Source organism: Sceloporus occidentalis, unplaced genomic scaffold (genome assembly GCF_023333645.1).
Source record: "Sceloporus occidentalis isolate IW3139 unplaced genomic scaffold, rSceOcc1.0.p SCAF_3, whole genome shotgun sequence".
NCBI lineage: Eukaryota > Metazoa > Chordata > Lepidosauria > Squamata > Phrynosomatidae > Sceloporus > Sceloporus occidentalis.
In genome coordinates, this window is record NW_028316983.1 from 61,623,237 (window position 1) to 61,644,183 (window position 20,947).

Here is a 20,947-nt window from a genome sequence, read left to right on the forward strand (position 1 = left end):
TAGTTACCATGCACAAAAACTGCCAAGTCCTCAAACATATTCTTCATGCTTCGCCTTCCACATCTTGTTCTTTTAACTATGGAGAATATGTTTCACTTACTTCATCTCAGCTATGGTAGCAGGTGGAGGAACGGCAGCAGGTGGAGGAATGGCAACCTGAGTTTTTAACATACTTCTTCTTTTCTTCCTACTATATACAAAATTAACACCTCATGCTCTCTACCTCAATTCAATTTTAGCATTCTACCCTTATATACAGTCAGCCCTCCCTCTCCATATGCACACATACAATCTTCCATGGCTTGGAAATACACAAGAGATATATATAAATTCTAAAAAGCAAACCTTGATTTTACCATTTTATATAAGGGACACCATTTTTTTTAATGCCACTATGTTTAATGGGACCCGCATATCCCCCGATTTTGGTATCTACAGGGGGCCCTGAAATCAGAATCCAGTGGATACTAAGGGGCTGCAAGACTTCATAGAATCATAGAATCGTAGAGTTGGAAGAGACCACTAGGGCCATCCAGTCCAACCCCCTGCCATGCAGGAAATCCAAATCAAAGCATCCCTGACAGATGGCCATCCAGCCTCTGTTTAAAGACCTCCAAGGAAGGAGACTCCACTACACTCCGAGAGAGTGAATTCCACTGTTGAACAGCCCTTACTGTCAGGAAGTTCCTCCTAATGTTGAGGTGGAATCTCTTTTCCTGTAGCTTGCATCAATTGTTCCGGGTCCTGTTCTCTGGAGCAGCAGAAAACAAACTTGCTCCCTCTTCAACATGACATCCTTTCAAATATTTAAACAGGGCTATCATATCACCTCTTAACCTTCTTTTCTCCAGGCTAAACATCCCCAGCTCCCTAAGTCGTTCCTCATAGGGCATGGTTTCCAGACCCTTCACCATTTTTGTCGCCCTCCTTTGGACACGCTCCAGTTTCTCAATGTCCTTTCTGAACTGTGGCACCCAGAACTGGACACAATATTCTAGGTGGGGCCTGACCAAAGCAGAATACAGTGGCACTATTACTTCTCTTGATCTAGACACTATACTTTTATTGATGCAGCCTAAAATTGCATTGGCCTTTTTAGCTGCCGCATCACACTGTTGACTCATGTTCAACTTGTGGTCTACTTGGACTCCTAGATCCCTTTCACACATAGTTTCATTCAGCCAGGTGTCACCCATCCTATATCTGTGCATTTTATTTTTCCGCCCTAAGTGCAATACTTTACATTTCTCCATGTTGAATTTCATTTTGTTAGCTTTGGCCCATCTTTCTAGTCTATTCAGGTCATTTTGGATCTTGGTCCTGTCCTCTGGGGTATTAGCTATTCCTCCTAATTTGGTGTCATCTGCAAATTTGATAAGTATGCTCCCAATTCTGTCATCCAGGTCATTGATAAAGATGTTGAATAGCACTGGGCCCAGGACAGAGCCCTGTGGGACCCCACTGGTCACTTCTCTCCAGGATGAAAAGGAGCCATTGTTGAGCACCCTTTGGGTTCGGCCGGTCAACCAGTTACAAATCCATGTAACAGTTACCTTGTCTAGTCCACATTTTACAAGCTTGTTTGCAAGAATGTCATGGGAAACCTTGTTAAAGGACTTACTGAAATCAAGATATACTATATCCACAGCATTCCCTTCATCTACCAAGCTGGTAATTTTATCAAAGAAAGAGATTAGATTTGTCTGGCATGACTTGTTTCTCTGAAACCCATGTTGACTTTTTGTGATTATGGAATTGCCATCTAGATGTTCACAGACTCTTTGTTTAATTATCTGCTCCAGAATCTTTCCTGGTATTGATGTCAGACTAACTGGATGATAATTGTTGGGATCCTCTTTTTTCCCCTTTTTGAAGATGGGGACAACGTTTGCCCTCTGCCAGTCTGCTGGGATCTCTCCTGTTTTCCAGGAGTTTTCAAAGATTATTGCCAATGGCTCCGATATTACTTTTGCCAGTTCTTTTAATACCCTTGGATGGAGTTCATCTGGTCCCGGAGACTTAAATTCATTTAGATTAACAAGGTGTTCCTCTACTATCTCTTTACTTATTCTGTGCTGAAATTCCCCTATTCTGTCCTCTGCTCCATTATCCTCAGGTTGAGCACCCTTTTCCTTTTCTGATAAGACTGAGGCAAAGAAGGTGTTGAGTAATTCTGCCTTTTCTCTGTCCCCTGTTAACATTTTGCCATCCTCTCGACGCAGTGGCCCTACCATTTCCTTCTTCTTACTTTTGCTGCGGACATATCCAAAAAAGCCCTTTTTGTTGTCTTTAACCTCTCTAGCAAGTCTGAGTTCATTCCGCGCTTTAGCTTTTCTGACTTTACCCCTGCACATGCCTGCTATTTCTTTGAATTCCTTTTTCATGATTTCCCCCTTTTTCCATTTCTTATACATGTTCCGTTTCAAACTTAGTTCGGTTGAAAGTTCCTTAGTCATCCATCCTGGTTTCTTGAGACACCTCCCATTTTTCTTTTTCACTGGAACTGTTTGAAATTGTGCCTTCAGAATCTCCCTTTTGAGAAAGTCCCATCCGTCCTGAACTCCTTTATCTTTTAGTATTTCTGACCATGGAATCGGCCTCAATACTTCTCTAAGTTTACTTCAAAACAAGGAAGGCAAGCTAGGATGCTTGTAACATGTAAAACCTAGAAAAGAGCTACGAGAAGGGGGTACTCATCCTTTAATAATGAACTGAAGCTTTGTCAATGGATAGGGATCTCGTACCACTCTGAGTGGTTGTAAAGTACAAGCTTCAATCATCCTTGACCACTGTCCAAGCTGGTTATGGCTTATTAGAGTTGCACACCAACAAAGCTGAACAGGCTACAGGTTCCCCTCCCTTATCAGAGCACTTGCAGACTGACACATCAAATCTGCACATATTTTACAACAGATTCCCTCTCCCATTGTAAGTTAATTACCTCACACCCCTGCGCTTTGCTCTTGCAAATACTGGGTAAATAACTTCTCTTGCCAAGTATGTAACAGTCACAGAAAGCAACAATAAACTCCATGGCTTCAAATCTTCCCCAATGTCACAGATCTTCCGTCCAACTGTCACAGAACCTTCTTCCATTGAAGGTTCTGCAGTTGCCTTCCCTACACAATGGATTCTGCACAAAACACAGCAGACAGACATATATATGCATTATATAGGCTCATGTCTTCTACTTCATAAACAAGTAACACTTTCATTTGCTAAAGAGGAAATCAGGGGCCCTCTGACATAATACTTCATACTCCAGAAAGCAGCAGGAACATCAATTGTTTCCCATGGTTCCTGCAGGTGTGAGGCTGTCTCTTCATCTTTCTTTGGAAAGTGTTGAGATACCTGAAGACAAAAGAAAGTATAATAAAGTAACAATGCTATGCTACTTCTGGTATCTCATATCTGTGGGTCTGCTTTTAAAACAAGGAAAATAAGGGAAAGTAAAAGATAAGAAAATTTACATAACTCTTGATTCTGTGACCAGCACATGCACTAACAGGGAGAAAACATTCCAGTATTCCAGTCCTGAATGGCCAAAATCAAGACCATTCATGCACTGGCCTCCCACTCTGCCAGTAAACAAAAGCAGCATTACAAATAAGATCTGGTGTGTGTGTGTGTCTGTGTGTAGTGTAGTGTGCCATCAAGTTGTTTCTGAGTTATGGCAAACCTAACACGAATTATCACAGGGTTTTCATGGTAAGTTTCTTCACAGAGGATTTGTCATTGCCATCCTCTGAGGCTGAGATACATCACAGTTATAGAGTCTACAGAGCAAATTATTCCTGATTACTCAAGGATGCAACCCAAACAACACACATCCCAGAAGGGACTATCCATACATTTGTGTATGCACAGAAATAAGTTTTCCTGTGTCCAAATCCACGAGTGGTTTGAGCTGAAAGGTTCCTTCAGATATCAAAAATGTACTAAATCACGCTAGAAATTTATTATGGAGCAGAAATCCACATCATCACACACAATCTCCAAAAAGAACTGGAGTAGGGTTCAAATCCTGGCTCAGCCATGTAAACACATTGGGTAACCTTGGGGAAGTCACACTGTCTCAGCCTTGGAGGATGGCAATGGCTCTACAATTCTATGATTCTATAATAACTCCCTTTGAAGAAACTAGCTAAGGAAACCTCATGATGGGTTCGCCTGAGGGTGACCATAAATTGGAAATGACTTAAAGGCACACAAAAACAAAACAAATCTGAAGCCTAAGAACCTCCTTCACTGAAAATCTGAGGAACAGATGCAAATTTGGGAGCTCTTTTCTGAATTTTCTATACATTCTATCATCTTAGCAGATGAACTTTTTGAATACTGTTACTAAGCTCAGGCAAGAGCGTACCTACAGTTAGAAGCTGGAATATCCAAATACACACAGATCTCGGGCAATTCACACTCAGTAGCCAATTCTGCAATTTCAGCATCTCCTAATATTTCAATCAAATTTGTTTCTCCAGTACATTCTTCAGTATATTCTTCCAACATACTAAAAAAGGAAGTGTCAAAGCCCAGGAACAGCACCAGATTTACCACCCCAAACGAAGTACAAAAAAGTCTTTCCCCAGATGTTTTAGAGGTCAGAAATGAAACACATCAGCATGCAGCTAAGAAAATGCATCAATGCCATTTAACTTAGGTTATCAGGATTGGCTAAATAAGACACTTCTACTTTCTCATTATAATGGTACACCATCACTTTAAACAAGTGAGTCAACAGTTTTGCTAGGTATCCTCCAGATCTTTTGTAGCACAGCAGCCATACCCTATATCCAACACAGTATAGCTCTAATCAAAGACCACTACACTGGTCCCTCCTTATTCGCTAGGGTTAGGGGCACAAGACCCCCGTGAATGTGGAAAAACCACAAATAACAAAAACACCATGTTTTTACTTGAGAGGACACCTCTCTAGGAATCTCTAGGTCCTCCATTGCAACTCTGTGGTCAACATCGAACAGACACTGACCATAGAATCTCACTGGAGGAGCTACATATGCTTAGTAGAGCATTCTCTCTAGGAATCTCTACTTTCAGTGCAACTTTTAATTAAAGTTGACCATAGAGTTGCACTGGAGGACCTAGATTCCCATAGAGAACATATTAATCAAATCCATGAATAATCAAAGCCGCAAATATGGAGGGATGAGTGTAGAGGGCACCAAGTTGCCTGTCCTGAAAAAGAACAGTATTGTCATACTATCACTGTGAGTTATCCTAAGCCCTTCTTTAGAACAGTCAGAGCAGAACAAGACCAGTCACTCTTGCTCTTATTTGGGCACTAAATGTTCACAACAAAAGGAAAAGTTCACAATGAAATGAAAAGATTTCATGAAGACGAACTCTTTATTGTGTCTTTGTTGTTTGCCTTGAAGTCATTTTTGATGGATGGTAACCCTAAGGCAAACCTATCATGGAGTTTTCTTGGCCAGGTTATGTAAACATAAAAAGTAAATAAAGAATTAGTTGTTCCCAACTGACAAAATAACTTCATGTATCTATATTTTTGTTTTCCAAATTTTAATTATAGGATTCAGCAAATGACCTAAAAACATCTGAAGCCCCATAGCTGAGGAACTGACAGGTCCCATTTGGTACCTTGATTCTGGACTGGGAACAGACTGACAGGAAAAAGTGGCTTGAACCTGCTTTTTCCTAAAACATGTCGAACCCTCACTCCCCACATGGCCCACTCCCTAGGCAAGCTAAATATACACAGTTTGATTGTATGGCACAGTGTCAGGTTGCACCGCTGGGTAATTTTCTGTTGCCTCCTTGTCATGCGTGCATGCTGTCACACAAACACACTGCTTGCAACCTCTAAGTACCCCCCAGGTCCGACAAGATACCATCCTATTGGATGGCTACCCCTTGGATCAGCCACACAGTCGCACATGCGATGCTCTGCCCATACAGGGCATTGGTGAGTGAGTGCTACATTGGCAAAGTACAATCATGGAGGCCCCCCATAAATGACCCTTTCACACACCCTTTCATTCCATGCCCCCCATTGGAATGCATGGTTTATGTATGTTGTAGTTATATACATTGGAATTGTCACACTTTCCTTTTTTTTGCCTTGCCGCAGCCCCACACTCACGCCAGATTGTTTACATGCAGGTGCGGAGATGTGCATTTTCCACCTTGAGTTGTAGATGAAGTATCCTGGCTCCTTTTTGTTCCAGTTTTTAGCTCCAGCATACAGCTTCATTTCAGTTTCCAACTGCTTTTGAGGCATGTGTCATCTAAATACCCTTCCTTCAAAGTGTCTGGAAACCATTTTCCTTTGCCCATCTGTTTCACCCATTCCCAAAATCAGTTTATACTATACTAAATGTAGAAAAGACAGTTCCTATGCTTTCTGTATCCCATAGAAGCACTTCTGATTGTCATTTTCTCCTCATTAAGTAAAACTAGAGCCACCCCAAAATTACAGATATCTGGAACATAAGTGTCTTCACAAAAGTACTGTTATTTTCTCCTGAACACTACTTTCAGTCGCTCCTTCAGCACATGGAGGGCTGAACAGTATTCTTCCTCAGGTCTAGGAACTAGAAAGACTTTTGAAAACAGTTCTTTAATCTTAAAAGGCTTTGGGTTCAGGAGGAGAAGAAGAACCTGGGATTGCTCAGAGTGGCTTTTTACCCTTTAATTAACGCATAAACACATGGAAATGTGGAAAGGGATTAGAAAATAAAATCTGCAAGAGCTAAAATGAATTTAAAGCATTATAGTAAATTAGAAGAGATTTAAGGAAGCAAGGATTGGCTTAGTCCAGGCACCTCCTTTAATGGGATCACACCTATGGATGCTTTCATCTACTACTTTCATCTAACAGAAACTTTTTTTATTATTTTGGAAGAAGTCACCTTTGAGCCTTCCTCATGTACTTAGTACAGCAGTTAAAAGAACACAGCTGGTTCCATTCCAAGTCTCATGCCGCTACACATCCTCCTTTGCCATGATTTTCATAAAAACTTGGAAAACAGTACAAGAGAAAAAATGCATGGGCTTCATCCCTCTCCTATTTATTTTACAAAAGCCTTGATTTTGCAAAGTTCTTGGAAAATTCCATTATTTTTCCTGCAGGATCAAGAAGTTGTGAAAATAGGTTACCTGGACAAACATTTCACATTGCCTCTTTCCACTCGTGAGGGTAGAATTCAGAGACATAGTCATATTAATCTGGAATATCAGTATACAAAGGGATCTTGTAGCACCTTTGAGACTAATTTAGTGAACAATGTCATAACTTAAACTTTCAAAGACTTGGTCAACTTCCTAAGATGGATAGAGTGAACTGATGCCCAGGAAGGACCTTTATAATCAGATTGTATGAGTACCACTGAAATGCAAAACTTGTGGGTATGGTGATGAGGTGACAGGTTCAATTTTAATTATGGTTATTAAGGGACAAAAGCAGGAGGAAAGATGTTGCCTAAGGCCAGCGTGGGTGCATGAGCATATGAATGGTGGAAAGAGTTTTGGAATGTGTTGTGCAGACTGAGAACCACAAAGGAGGTATGATAAACCTGCCAAGAGCACCGTCAAGAAACTGGATTGTTAACCATTGTTGTAATTAATATATGTAATCTGCGAGGAAGCCATTGGAGATGATCAGACAGGGGGGAGGGGGGAGGGAGAGACAAAGGACGGGAGCAAAGCAGATCACTCCTGTCCTTGCCGTGCAAAAGACTATCACACATGTCACACTTATCCCATCAATAAAATGGAATTGTCCTGTCACTTTTGAATAACAGAAACATCCATTAATGAAAAATCACAATTCCACTTCACTCATGGGATAATGACCAGATAAGTGTGACATCATCTAATATCTTTGGTGCAATGGCACGATAAGGACAGGAAAAGAATGACCTTTTCCCCACGTGATAATATCCATAGTCTCTGTACAACCTAATGTTGATGTAGTGGAGTCTGTGGATATATTCTAATTCAGTTATTTCTCTTTCAAATCTTCATAGTTCTTTTGTTCAAGGACCACTGTCCTGAAATCAAAGATGGTATCCCCAGGAAGACTGCAACAGGTTTTTTGTGTATTCCCATTCCCAATATCTGATTTATGTCCATTTATCCTCTGACACAGAGATTGAACTTTTTGCCCAATGTAGAGTGCTGAAGGGCATTGTTGTCAGAGGATGGCATATATCATATTAGAGAAAGAGCAAGTGAAAGTGTCTCTAATATTGTACGTTATGGGATTAGATCTTGTGATGACATTTTCCAAGTAGATTTGTGGGCAAAGTTGGCATCTGGGTTTGCTACAAGCCCTTGCTACAAACTCAGATTAGTAAAGCACCACTATATTCTTAATTCAGACCTGTAGAACTGTCCCTTTTCCTACAAAAATATGAAACATACTCATAGCACATCCAGGGGCCATTAAGTTAGCAATGAGCAGACTCTCCAATATATTTCTTTGGCCTCCTGGAGCAGGACTACAGCTCAGTGATAGAACATGTGTTCTGTATAGAAAGCATCTTATGCTGAACATATAATATATCCAACCAAAGCTGAGAAGGTATATAGTCAAGTTAAAAAGGTAAAGGTAGTCACTTGACATGAATGTCTAATCGTAATCAACTGTAAGGGGCACTGCTCATCTCCATTTCTAAGTCAAAGAGCAAGGGCTGCTCTGGTGGTCATATGGCCAGCATGACTGCACCGAACGCTGTTACCATCTACTTGCATTTGCATGCTTTCAAACTGCTAGGTTGGCAGAAGCTGGGACTAGTGACAGGAACTCACCCCATCATGAAGCACTCGGGCCTCAAACTCCCAACCTTATGATCTTCCGATCATCGGAACTGGCATCTTAACCACTAAGCCACTGGCAATGTTAATCACTGTAGACAATACTGAACTAAACAGACCAGTGATCCAATCTGGTGTAAGGGAGCTTCCAATCTTCTTTTCACCAGGAAGAAATCAGCCAACTTTTAAATAATTCTACAGCTAACACAGAGGCTTTAGCCAGTATGATACTATATGAGACTGCCAGGTTAGAACTGGAAGCCTTCCTTCCTTCAGCAGAATAGAGTGCCTGGATAAGGCAACCAGCATGCTTTTGCTGCCTACAGTGACAGAAAAGGTGTCAGCCACTGGCATTACAGTTTCACCCACTGCTTGCTTTCTGCTGAGCTCTTGAAAAGATTAAAAAAAGAGAGCCCCACTCCATCTCATTAAGAAAGTAAACACAAGAGCCATCTAAGTGTCTAATTAAGCTTCTAATTAGTCCCTGCTTGTTACTAATGCAAATTAGATTACGCCGCTTAACTACAGCATGTCCACAACACCCTTGTTAATTGCGGCCTTTTGAAATTAAATTACTCCCTAATTAGCATATCAAAGCCATTGATTCGAAGCCAGGAAAGATGAGGGCAGAAGGAAGCTGAACGCTAAGTTTTGTTAATCAGGGACGACTAATTAAATAGTGACGTTGCACACTCAGGGGCTCCTGCCTCACTGTTTGGGAAATTCAGGAAACCATGCACGTGCGCAGCTAGGAAGAAGCCTATGGTAAGGGTGGTGGGACCTTCCTCAATGCATCCATCTGCCAGAGTAAGAACGGAGGGAAAACTGCTATTTGCCAACCCCACTCTCTTCAGAAATGGCCACACTAAATTTCCAAAGTGTTTAGGTTGGGAGTATCTCTCTCTTCTGGTAGCTGGATGGGTATTTCGTTGTTTAATAAACCAGCATAATCTCCAAGAAAAAAAAAGCTATTATTAAGTCACCTCAGTAACACAGAAGATCAGTAAGGCACACATAACCTAAAGTCAAACCATGTGTGCCACCTAGTATATGTTCAGCAGGAAACTAGACCAATTCACAACTTTTAATTAGGGAAGGAAAGAATATTCATAATTATCTGTCCCCAAGTTGAAAAATTGGGAGCATTCGGAAAACCCAGTCAGGAACAGGCCAGTAAGAATCGTGCACTTCTACTGGTATTCAATATCCCAAAATGTTGGGGGGAAATTATTCTGCAGAGAAAACTAGTGGTTGTTTGCACAAAAACAAGCTATGCAGAAAATGGAAGGGAACTATTTTTTATACAAAAAGCATGAGGTTCGTGCAAAATAAGTATACATTTTTCTCTATAGAATAACATCTCTGCATCACTTTGGAACATTCAAATATGGGGAGGATACTGTGGAAAAATATCTGTCTTCTGCCACAATAGGGGAAAAACAACTGTAACTATTGAAAAGAGTCAATGATTTACATCCGTACTCTCTAGCTACTGGTCCTGTTTTATACTGGCTTATCCCATTTACACATTTCTAGACATTCATCTGTATCTTTTTTGATGTACAGTTTACCTAAGACTAGGATTTAAAGGGCTGGAGAGTGTATCACTGTTCAAAGCAAAGTACTTTCAGTTTCCCACCAGAATTTACAGCATTGTTGCTGTATAGCAAACTGTGTATCAAACAGGAATACACAGCCAAAATTACTTTGCTTAACTAATAATCTGATACATGTCACAATAACGACAGATAGATTTTAGCTGAGTTATTAAATAGGACTTATTATAATAAGTCCTAAGGGACTCCTTAAGGAGGAACTTTTACTTATTATTTACTTACCGTAGTTTATTTAAAGCATTGCTAAAATCTTGCTTTAATGCAAAAAATGCTCCCAGAGTGGTGCACAGTCAATAAAAGGCAGGTGCATTGTGGTATATAAGTCCACCTCATCAGACACTTGAACTGTTATCCTGAACTGGCAAAACAACACAAGTATGGATGGGAGGGGTGCGGAGGGAAAGGACACAATGGGCCTAAAAGCAAATGAGATGGAAGGCAGTGTGGCCTGTGAAAGTTTGCTTAGAAGTGAAATGTATAAAATATACATACAACGTCCTTTCTTATTCTCTGAGCAAGAGTGATAACAATGGACAACTTTCACATACATTTTCACTTGGGTTCTGGGGACTGCAAAATAGAAAAGAAGAAGAATTATGGTACCTGAAAGTGACTGTGTTGGATGCAACAATCTTTACATTGTGGACTTACATCTGACCCTTTTCTGAAACTGAAGCCCAGGAATTTGGAATGCTGACGTCTACCCTTCTACTGAAACTAATACTCTAGTGTCTTTGAAGGAACAAGGGGATCCCTAAGTATTCGATTAAGGAAAGAAATAAAGTGGTAATTCAGAAGTACAACCAATCTGACACTGCTTTTCTTTATGTAAATAAACCAAATATTATGTTTTTTTAGTAGCAGAATTTCTTGAACACTAAATATTATCTTCATTCATTTGCCAGATCTAAGCAATAAAGGTCCAAATCATCACTATAGGAACACATAAGATCTTAACACAATCCTGTAAATAGGCAGTAATAAAAATGTTTTTTGCAGCTAAATTTTAAGGAGTCAACATGTCCATTCAAGAGTTCAACGTTAAGTATATTTTATAGGGAAAATATTCAGGGGTACCTGTATTGGCCATGTAGCACAATAAAACAGAATACAAAACCCAGATGTATCTTTATAGGTCAACCAAAATGCACAAACTACATCATGCAAGCTTTTGAAGCTCCACTGGTTTCTTCATCAGGCAACAAATGTTAAAAATCAAAGAGGAGAAGAAAGGTGATAATAATATAGTCACAGGCCTACATTTCGTATTAGATAATGTTTCTGTTGTAGTTCAGTTTTGAGGAGTCTCAATGCAGACAAAGGCCACTCTCCTTTCTGGCCATGTGGGGACTAGGAACAAATGACAATAAAAGACAAGTAATAGAATTTCAACTTCATTAGCAAAATAAAAGTAACTTTCATTAATATCCAGGTTGTCCCTGTGCTATGGGAAGCTATTTTTCCCCACTTAGGTAGAGGACATTGAATTTCTTAAGAAGTCCTTGTATTGTTACATCAAGAAAAATCTTTAGGTGCTATACAGTTAAAACTTGCCCACTGTATCCCAAATGAAAGAGTTTTACCTTTGTTCAGGTAAAAACCTTAAAGGATTAAGTCTCACTCCACTAGCCTCCTCCAGTGGCATCTTTAGAAGGTGCAGACTGCACCGGGTGACACCTCAAGGAAGGGTGTCACCCAGTGGGGCGGTACCCCCAGAGGGACTGGGACAGCTACTGGGCGAGTGAGAAAGGACACTTTTCCACTTGTCCAGCAGCAACACAGGACCCTAAACAGGCCCTCCGGATACCACAGCATTGTCCCACTCAGTAGCAGTGGCTGCTGGAGGGGGCAGTGCCTTTAGGATCTGAAGTGCCTTTCTGAAGGGGCTGCCTTCAGGGTAGGGGGAGGTTTGCCTTCAGGTTTGCACCCTGAAGACCTTTCTGGTTGGAGGCTACAGCACTCTGAGCTGGTGGCTGAGGGGGGGGGGGAGGCAGTTCACTCAACCCCCCCCCCCCAGTGCACCAGGTGACACCAACTTCAGTAATACTATTGGCTCCCTCTTCGAAAAGTTTCCCCTGTTGCAGCAAAATTCACAATATCTTCAAATCCATAAAACACATGCAGGATTACCTGAGTTGACCATGCAGCAAAACCCCATAAAATCTAAACTCCACAAACCCAAAACCAAAAATCACAAAATGCATCATGTAAAATGCAAGCTTTGTTGGAGGCGAAAACCTCAAGGAGTACTCCATTCGCTCCCACTTCTCAGAGTTCTTAAAGTGACAGGGGAAACTTTAAGAAGAATATCATCACCAATTTTCTAAGTGGAGGCTTAACTGTGTCACCCTTTAAAAAGAAATGTGTTTTGTTCTATAGAAAGGTTCATATTGCAATAATGTTTTTGCAGCACAAACCTATGGAGCCCTATCCTTAGTTGGCACTATCATAAGCCATCATTTTTCCACAGTGGAAAAACCAAGACTGAGTAGAAAAGCCATATGACATTTCTGTTACATTGGCCTGATACAGACAGCCAAAATAAAGCTGCTTCGAGTCACTTTGGAGGTATGGTGTTTCAATGATACATGAATCCTAAGAGTCCAGAAGCCGCACCAAAGCCGCAGTCCAGTCCTAAGGACTGGAGTGCAGCTTCGGTGCAGCTTCCAGACTCTTAGGATGCATGTATCATGTAAACACCATACCTCCAAAGTGACTCGACGCAGCTTTATTTTGGCTGTCTGTATAGGGCCGTAGACTTGATGGTAAGCTTGATGCTACTAGTATATGGGCTCTATCTGCTCCTCCATAGTTGCTTTGTATAATTATCTGTGTTTTTTCATCAGTATCATTTTTAATCTTATGTGTAAGTCTTTTTAAAAGCTGTCTAACCTTGAATATATGTTAGTATGCATATAAACATAGTTGAAAAAAATACTGTAATTTGAAAACAATTTGGCACAGCCAAATCAACAGTCCTGCAAGGGAAAATGGGTGGATTAAAACAATAACCTTTAAGGTGAGCAGTGCATACAAGTTTATATCCTTCTTAAAACAGCAAACATTTTGCTGCTGAAGGATCATGAATAGGAGTGGCTTTCCTAAAGGAGGGGGACTGAGGAAGAAAGAATTCTGCCCTCAGCCAACAGTATTCTGTTTCACTTTAAAACTTCCACCTTCCACTGCCTGATGAGCACATATTATTGCACAGGGTGTAACTGAGCTGGAAAGGTCTTGAGTTCAAACAACCCTAGAGCTTCACAGTAATATGGAAGATAATATATACACATATATTCAAGGGATTTTTATTATTTCTTTAAAATTTAAATATACTTGTGTGAAGAAGTCAGTACCATTGATTTCCCCCGTTTTGTCTAAGAAAGCAGAAAAAGGGACAAAAAGTTGAGAAGTTAATAAAGTGGCAGAAAAGTCTATTCACCTAGAGGAAACCTGTCTCGTGGGAAGAACCGAAATTTGCAACATAAAAATTACTTCATCAGAGAAAAGGAGCAGGTTTAAGAGAAGGTGCAGTATGTTTTTAATTGAAAAGGAGATTCAAATGAAATATCCAATATCCCCATTTGAAAGAGAATGAAATCCAACCACATTGCCAAGAAACTGCTAACATGCTAACAATTCCACCCTTCAAGTCTTCTTAGGAATTAGGGGGAAGAGGACATTTCCTTTCTATATAACGACAGCCCAAGAAATGGTAGAGGAGGGAGAAATAAGTTTTATTCATTTATTTTACAAGAAGAGTAAAATAATAAAAAGGGAAAGTTTTATAATGTCACAGTGTTTGGAAGAAGTGGTAGAAGAGGGAGGAAGAAGTGATAGAAGGGGGAGGAAAGGAGTGTTTTTAAAAAGCAGCTAAGAACAGAAGGACCAACTCTAACCACCCGCCGTACAAGCCTCCTTCCCAACGAGATTCAATTAATTGATAACAAGAGGCATCAAATTAATTTTTCAAGGATGTTAGATTTTGATGAAGGAAAAAATCTCTCTGATTTTAATCGGGGCGGCGTTTAAAAGGCATAAATGAATATCCCTTTCTAATCATCTGAGGCGCCGAAGAAGCGCCAAGCGGTTAACGTGCAAATTCAAACCGTTTAATTAGGGGGGTTGGGGAGATGGCAGCACGAGGAAGGAAAACAGTTTCTCTTTTAAGGAGCTTTTATGAAGATTTTTTAAAAAAATTATTCCTCCTGTCATTATGTACTCAAGTAACATACAAAATTTCAGCTTGGGCTGAAGTCAGGAGTTTCACTATTGAATAGAGATAATTTCCCATCACAACCTAATTACACACAAAAAAATTACAAAGGATGGAAAAAATTAAACTATGGGTGGGAAAAAAAAAGAATGATACAGAATTCCCCCAAACAAATTATGTTTTAATTGCTTCCTGGTACAGAAAACCTACCTTTCACTCTTGCACAGGGATACAAGTATAAAATAATTCTCAGGAAATTAAGAAAGCAGGCATTACACACACAAAAATGTAAACTAATTAAAAGGAAGTCACATCTCCCAGCTTGATTTGTATGTTTACACTTTTACAGGCATAAAGAGACTCTAGGATGACCACATTGCTTCACAGGTGAGAATTTATAAAAAAATATCATGTAGAAATATTAGTAGGAACCATCCAATAAATCCAGTTTGCTTGTACAGTGCCAAGTTCCCCTCATTCATAGCTTATACAAGATATTACCAGTAACAGAGCAAATTTATTTGACAGGATTTTCAGTTCACATCAGCCATGAGAACTAAACATTTTCCCCCCATGCATCGTCACATTTCGTCTCACCACGTAGATTTCATTTGCAAATTAAAATGTACTGCTCCACCACTTACAAAGTCGGATATATTCATTTATTTTAAAGTTGTTGTCATTGCAAGCATTAACCACAGCTAATGACTTAATCAACATCAGACACAGAGATTCCTGCCTCCACTACAGATTGATTCAAACCACAGTAATCTTAAAACTTCAATATATGTTTCTACAAAAGATTGATTTTTGGACCCTAGAGACAGAAAAGAAGAAGTCAAGTATCTGAAAGCAGCACCCCTGGCCCACATACAATACCCAAGGGTACATTGTTGCTATTCTGATCAGTGATTAGGAAAAGAGGGGAATGCCCAAAAAGCTATTATACATCACCCCACTTCATATTCCAGGCTAAAAAGTGGGGGGAGGGATCTTTTCTCCTAAAACTGTTGAACATCAGGTACAAAGGAGAGGGAATAAATTAAGCCATGGCATAATTCAACAGCAGACTTGGATAGGCAACAATTGTGAGCCCTACTACCACAGCCATATTTTCCTCAAAAGGAAAGAATCTATAATTAATTTTAAATTTAATAGTCAAGACAGGTTTATGGTTTCTAAATCCTAATGGTGTTTTCTGTGGGGTTTTCGGGCTATGTGGCCATGTTCCAGAAAAGTTTCTTCCTGACGTTAAGCCAGCATCTGTGGCTGGCATCTTCAGAGATGCCAGCCACAGATGCTGGCAAAACATCAGGAAGAAACTTTTCTGGAACATGGCCACATAGCCTGAAAAACCCAGAAAAAACTATGGATGTTGGCCATGAAAGCCTTCGACTTTACATCCTAATGGTTTGTTTTTCATGGCTTAAGCATCACTTACTCTCGATATATGGAAAATGTTACAATGAGAGTATACCACAGAATCTGTGAAGAAATAATGCTTGCACTACTTAGCATGATTTGGTTTCGCTGATTCAAGTTCTGCCCTGAGTCACAGACATGAAACATGCCCCCACCACATCATAAAGCTTATCCAAAAATGTTTGCAGCATTCACTCTGTACTGTCAACAATTCAAAGTACAAGAAAATGCATCTTAACAGCTAAACTGCCTAACTGATCAAATGCCGGACACCTATCTACCGTATATACTCGACTATAAGTCGAAAAATTTATGCCCCAAAATAAACTCCAAAATCCTGGGTAGACTTATGGAAGGGTCAATGAGTTACTGCTAATAAATTTTGTGAAAGAAGAAGTGCCCACCTTCCTCTGTAGCCTTGTAACGGCTCCGTTTGAAGCCCTGGCGCTGGCTCTCCTCTCCTCCTCTCTCCCTCTGTGTATGTGTGTGTGTGTGTTTCCCAGGCTCTCAGCCTTCCTGCAGAGCCAGACCTAACAAGCTGCTGCTGAGAGAAGGAACACAAAGAAAGTATGCCCAGGCTTGTACCCCGTTTTGCCTGGAAGTCCTGGGGGTGAGAAGGAGAGAGAAAGCCTTGTCCTCTATTTCTGAAAGCTATGAGTCTTGGGGGTGAGAAGGAGAGAGAGAGAAAGCCCTGCCCTCTATTTCTGAAAGCTATGAGCCTTGGGAGTGAGAAGGAGAGAGAGAGAAAGCCGTGTCCTCTATTTCTGAAAGTTATGAGCCTTGGGAGTTCTGGGGGTGAGAGGCAGAGAGAAAGGCCTGTCCTCCATTTCTGCAAGCTATGAGCCTTGGGAGTCCTGGGGGTGACAAACAGAGAGACAGTGGGGTCTGTCCTCCTTTTCGCAAGCCATGTGCCTTGGAGATGCTTTTGGTAAGGGGAAGTGTGTGTGTGTGTGCGCACACGCTGAGGTTTGTTTCCCCTTTTCCATGCTGAGACTGATGCTTGGGAGAGGTCCAGAGAGTAAGATATAGGGAGGGAAGTGGTGCTTTGTCCCCCTCCCCCCCCCTTTTAGATCTTTTGTAACATCCTCCAGTGTTTGCCCCTCAACTTATCCACGGGTCATATCAAAATCCATGCTTTTGGATCCAAAAACTGCCCTCAACTTATATATGAGGTCGACTTATACATGAGTATATATGGTAGTGGATGTTTAAAATTTTGTCTGATTTTACAGAACTTCAAATTAGATTGTTCCAACAATAAGAACTATAAAAGAATTGTGCATAAATCAAAGATACTTCATGCCTTATATATCTACACATTGTAAAATCTCTAGTTCTTCTGGACCAATAGGTAGATATATTCGTATGTAATAAGTGTAAGGTAGAGAAAGTGGATAGAGAGAACATTTTATCCATCTCTTACTAGAACTCAGGATCATCATTAGATCCTAATGAAATTGAATGGAAAATTCCAGAGAGATAAAAGTAAGTATCCATATAGCGCAGAATTAAACCATGGTGTCACCTGCCACATGGCACTGGTCACTGGCTTACATGGGTTTTGACAGAATAAGGCTACTAATGGCTATGTAACACCTTTAGTAGCAGAGACAGCATGTTTCTCAGTACCAGTTTCTTGGAAACACTGACAGTAGAGTACTAATGCAACGCATATCCTCCTATTTGTGGATTTCCTGATTATCTATCTGGTTGGGTCACTTTGGAAATTGAAAGGTTTTGGTCCAATTGTGCATGCCTTTTTATGTTCAAAGACAACTACACTGGCAGATATATGGACCACAAAACAGATCATTGTAATTGTGGGCACTCTTGGATGAAATTCATGGGGTTTTTTTAAAGATCAATTTCAATCAGATCTCTGACTAGGTTCCAGAATTAAAACTGACGTGGTGATTAAAAGGCAAGGTTGGGACTAATATGGCTCACAGCTTGTAGATAGACTACAATTCCCAGCATTACTCACCGTTAGCTGTGCTTGGTAAGGCTGTTGAGATCTGAGCCCAGCTGCACCATTTCCATCCCTGAACTCTTGTGTCAGAGAATAAATTGATCTCTTCCTTGGCAATTATTCTATTGAATCAAGAGGACTCTTAATTTTATCTCCCCTGCTATTTAACATCAACATGAAACCACTGCAAAAGTGTATCTGGAGGTGTGGCTGAGGGGTAGTCATGCTGATAATTCCAGCTTTTTCTCTCCTTTTCATATAATCCAGGTGAGGTGGTAGATGTTCTTAGCCATGTCTAAGAATTAATGGACTGGATGGTGGCCAATATACCATTTCAGACAAAATGTAGGCACAGTTAGTGAGTGGCTTGTTTGCCCAATCACAGGGTGTTCCAGCTGGTTTGAAGACAGTTGCATTCCCCATTCCCAGCCACAAAAAATAAGATTCGTATTTGTCCTTAGTTGTTGTATGTGCCTTGAAATGCCTAGCCAAGACAACCTGATGTCCTCCAGATGTTCTGGTCTTCATCCCTATAAACTCCCATTAGAGAAGTTGAAGCTCTAAACATCTGGAGGGCAATTATCTCTTTTTGATCATGGAAAGTTACAGAGGGCTGCCTTTGAAAACAAAGTAGAAAGTGTCGATCTTTAGAGCATTAGGTGAAGACTTTTCTTTCCCCAAGCTTTTTAGCTGTTTGGTTTTAAAACAGTATCAGTGTTTGGTAGATCTCTGGTCTGCTACTGTCTTCTGTTGCTGGTTTTATTTTGTAGCTGATTCAATTTTGTTTTAAATGGCATGCCTGTTTTATTTATTATTTCTGCATTTTATGTTTTTGCCCTATTTTGTAAACAATATAGGGTTTTGCCCTATTTTGTAAACAGTTACAATATTAGGTGGTGCATTAGAATAGTAAACAAAAAATATAAATGACAACTATGTACAATTTCACATCAACAAACAGAAGCCTGCCATACTACAGGAAGAAACTCTTGCCAGTATGGAACTGTATGCTTGAAATATAAAATATAAATATATCATATGTTATTTTACAGGGAATGTTGAAACTATACCGTAAAGTATGCAGAAGAGATCTGCTCAACAGAACAAAGAGAAAGAGAAAGATCAATGGGAGAAAAGCAAAGTCTAAGAGTATCTGAGCAGGAGAGGAAGTCTGAGGAATGGAGATATGAAAGTGACTTTTTCATGGATTGCTAACCTAGTAGCAGGCTGACAGGAGTAAACAGATGAGAAAATTCCAGTGCACAGACCAAACTGGTCCCTGTGTTCAAATTCAAGTATACTTTAAGAGAATAGCAAAAGAATTGAGATTATTTCACAAATTACAGGAGGCCTAAATAGACAGATTGTTACAGACATGCATGACAAGAATACTTGGGAACTCTTGGTTTAATGCTAGTCCTAAAGATAAGAATCCATGTGTTAGTAATAATTGAGGTAAATTATGTTTTGAAGGTAAATAATTAAGCCAGAACATAAGATACTCTTTCTCCAAACAGTGTAATGTAGGGCTTTGGGGAGAAAAATATAGAGCTGTGTTCCACTAGCTATATTGTCCTGTCATTACCGTCTTCCATATTTGAGTTTTTCACTACATCATGGGCAGCAGCCATGAAAGGCAAATTCATAGAATCCAAAAGCTGGAAGAGACCACAAGGACAATCCAGTCCAACTGCAAGTATGACAGTCAGCCAAGAATAGGAAGGCAGGAGGGAAGAGCAGGTGGAAGTCCATAGTGTGGAGTTGCTCATTGGAAAGGATGCCACAAAGTGAAAAAAGGGCGGGAGCACAAAGAAAAGTAAGAAGAGAGAAGCACAAAGAGGTATGGAAAAAAGAAAGCAACAGATTTGAATGAAATCATGCAGTGGAGGTGTGAAATCATCAATGACATTTTTCACCTGAATTTCAGTAAAGTTCTTAGGGCAGCAAAGTAATATTTAAAAAAAACAAGTCAAAATGACCAGAATAAAAATAACCACTTCCATTTTAATGTGAATACAATTAACGTAAGGTGTAATTGTAATTTAGTGGTACTTTTTCACTAACTTTCCCAATTGTAACCAGTACTGGCTTATTATTCAGGTAGACTGATTGGTATTAATTCTGGATGGGGTTACACTCCCTCTGGAAATGTAGGTTCATAGCTTGGGTAGACTTCTGGATCCAACCCTGACCCTGGAAACAGAGACTAGGTATGCATTTGCATAGGTAAAGCGTGTGTTCCAGCTGTGCTCATTCCTTGAGTCGTCAGATCGGGGCATGGTGACACATGCCTTAGTTATAACCCAGATGGATTATTGTAGCATGCTCTACATGGGCCTGCCTTTGAAGAATGTTCAGGAACTTCAGCTGATCTAAAGAGCCGCAGACAGGCTTATAACTGGGGCTGGGAACTGGGAGCACACAAATCCCTTGTTGCAACAGTCCCACTGGGTGCCTGTCCATTTCTGGATTCAAAGTGCTGGTAAACCCTATATAAAACCCTATAAGGCTCAGATCTGGCTTATTTCCAGGACTGTATTCTTTCTTATGAAATTCCCTGTGCTTCGAGATCTACTGGGGAGGCCCTTCACTTTGTCACACCACCTGTAAAGGTGTATCTGGTGGGAAGATGGGAGAAGACCTTTTCAGTGGCTGCCTCCAGGGTCCAGAAATCCTCCCAGAGGTGTTAGACTGGTACTTTTCATACTTTCTTTTCATAAACAAGTAAAGCCTTTCCTGTTTCAACAGGTATTTGATGACTGATTGTATAAGGTCCATCACACCTATACAACGTGCTGATTTTTTCTAATAATTGTGCTGGTGTGTGAGTGTTTAATTGTTTGTGTTTTTAACTCGTTTTAATTTGTTATTGTTTAATCTTTTTAATTTTTATATTTTATGAATTTTAATGTGTTTTTTAATCAGTTGTAA

The 20,947-nt window shown here is 40.2% G+C and overlaps 1 protein-coding gene across 4 annotated transcripts in view; it reads right to left on the reverse strand.

The window, feature by feature from the left end:
- Nucleotides 1-20,947, reverse strand: part of LOC149316036 (forkhead box protein P4-like) — a 194,223-nt gene that overhangs the window by 154,295 nt on the left and 18,981 nt on the right. The window contains exon 1 of one of the 4 annotated variants that reach the window (XM_089514648.1): nt 3,261-3,279. The exons of the other annotated variants lie outside the window; for them this stretch is intronic. The gene's annotated coding sequence lies outside the window, so the exon portion shown is untranslated. Of the gene's footprint in view, nt 1-3,260; nt 3,280-20,947 lie in introns of those variants that run through there. 4 annotated transcript variants of the gene reach the window in all.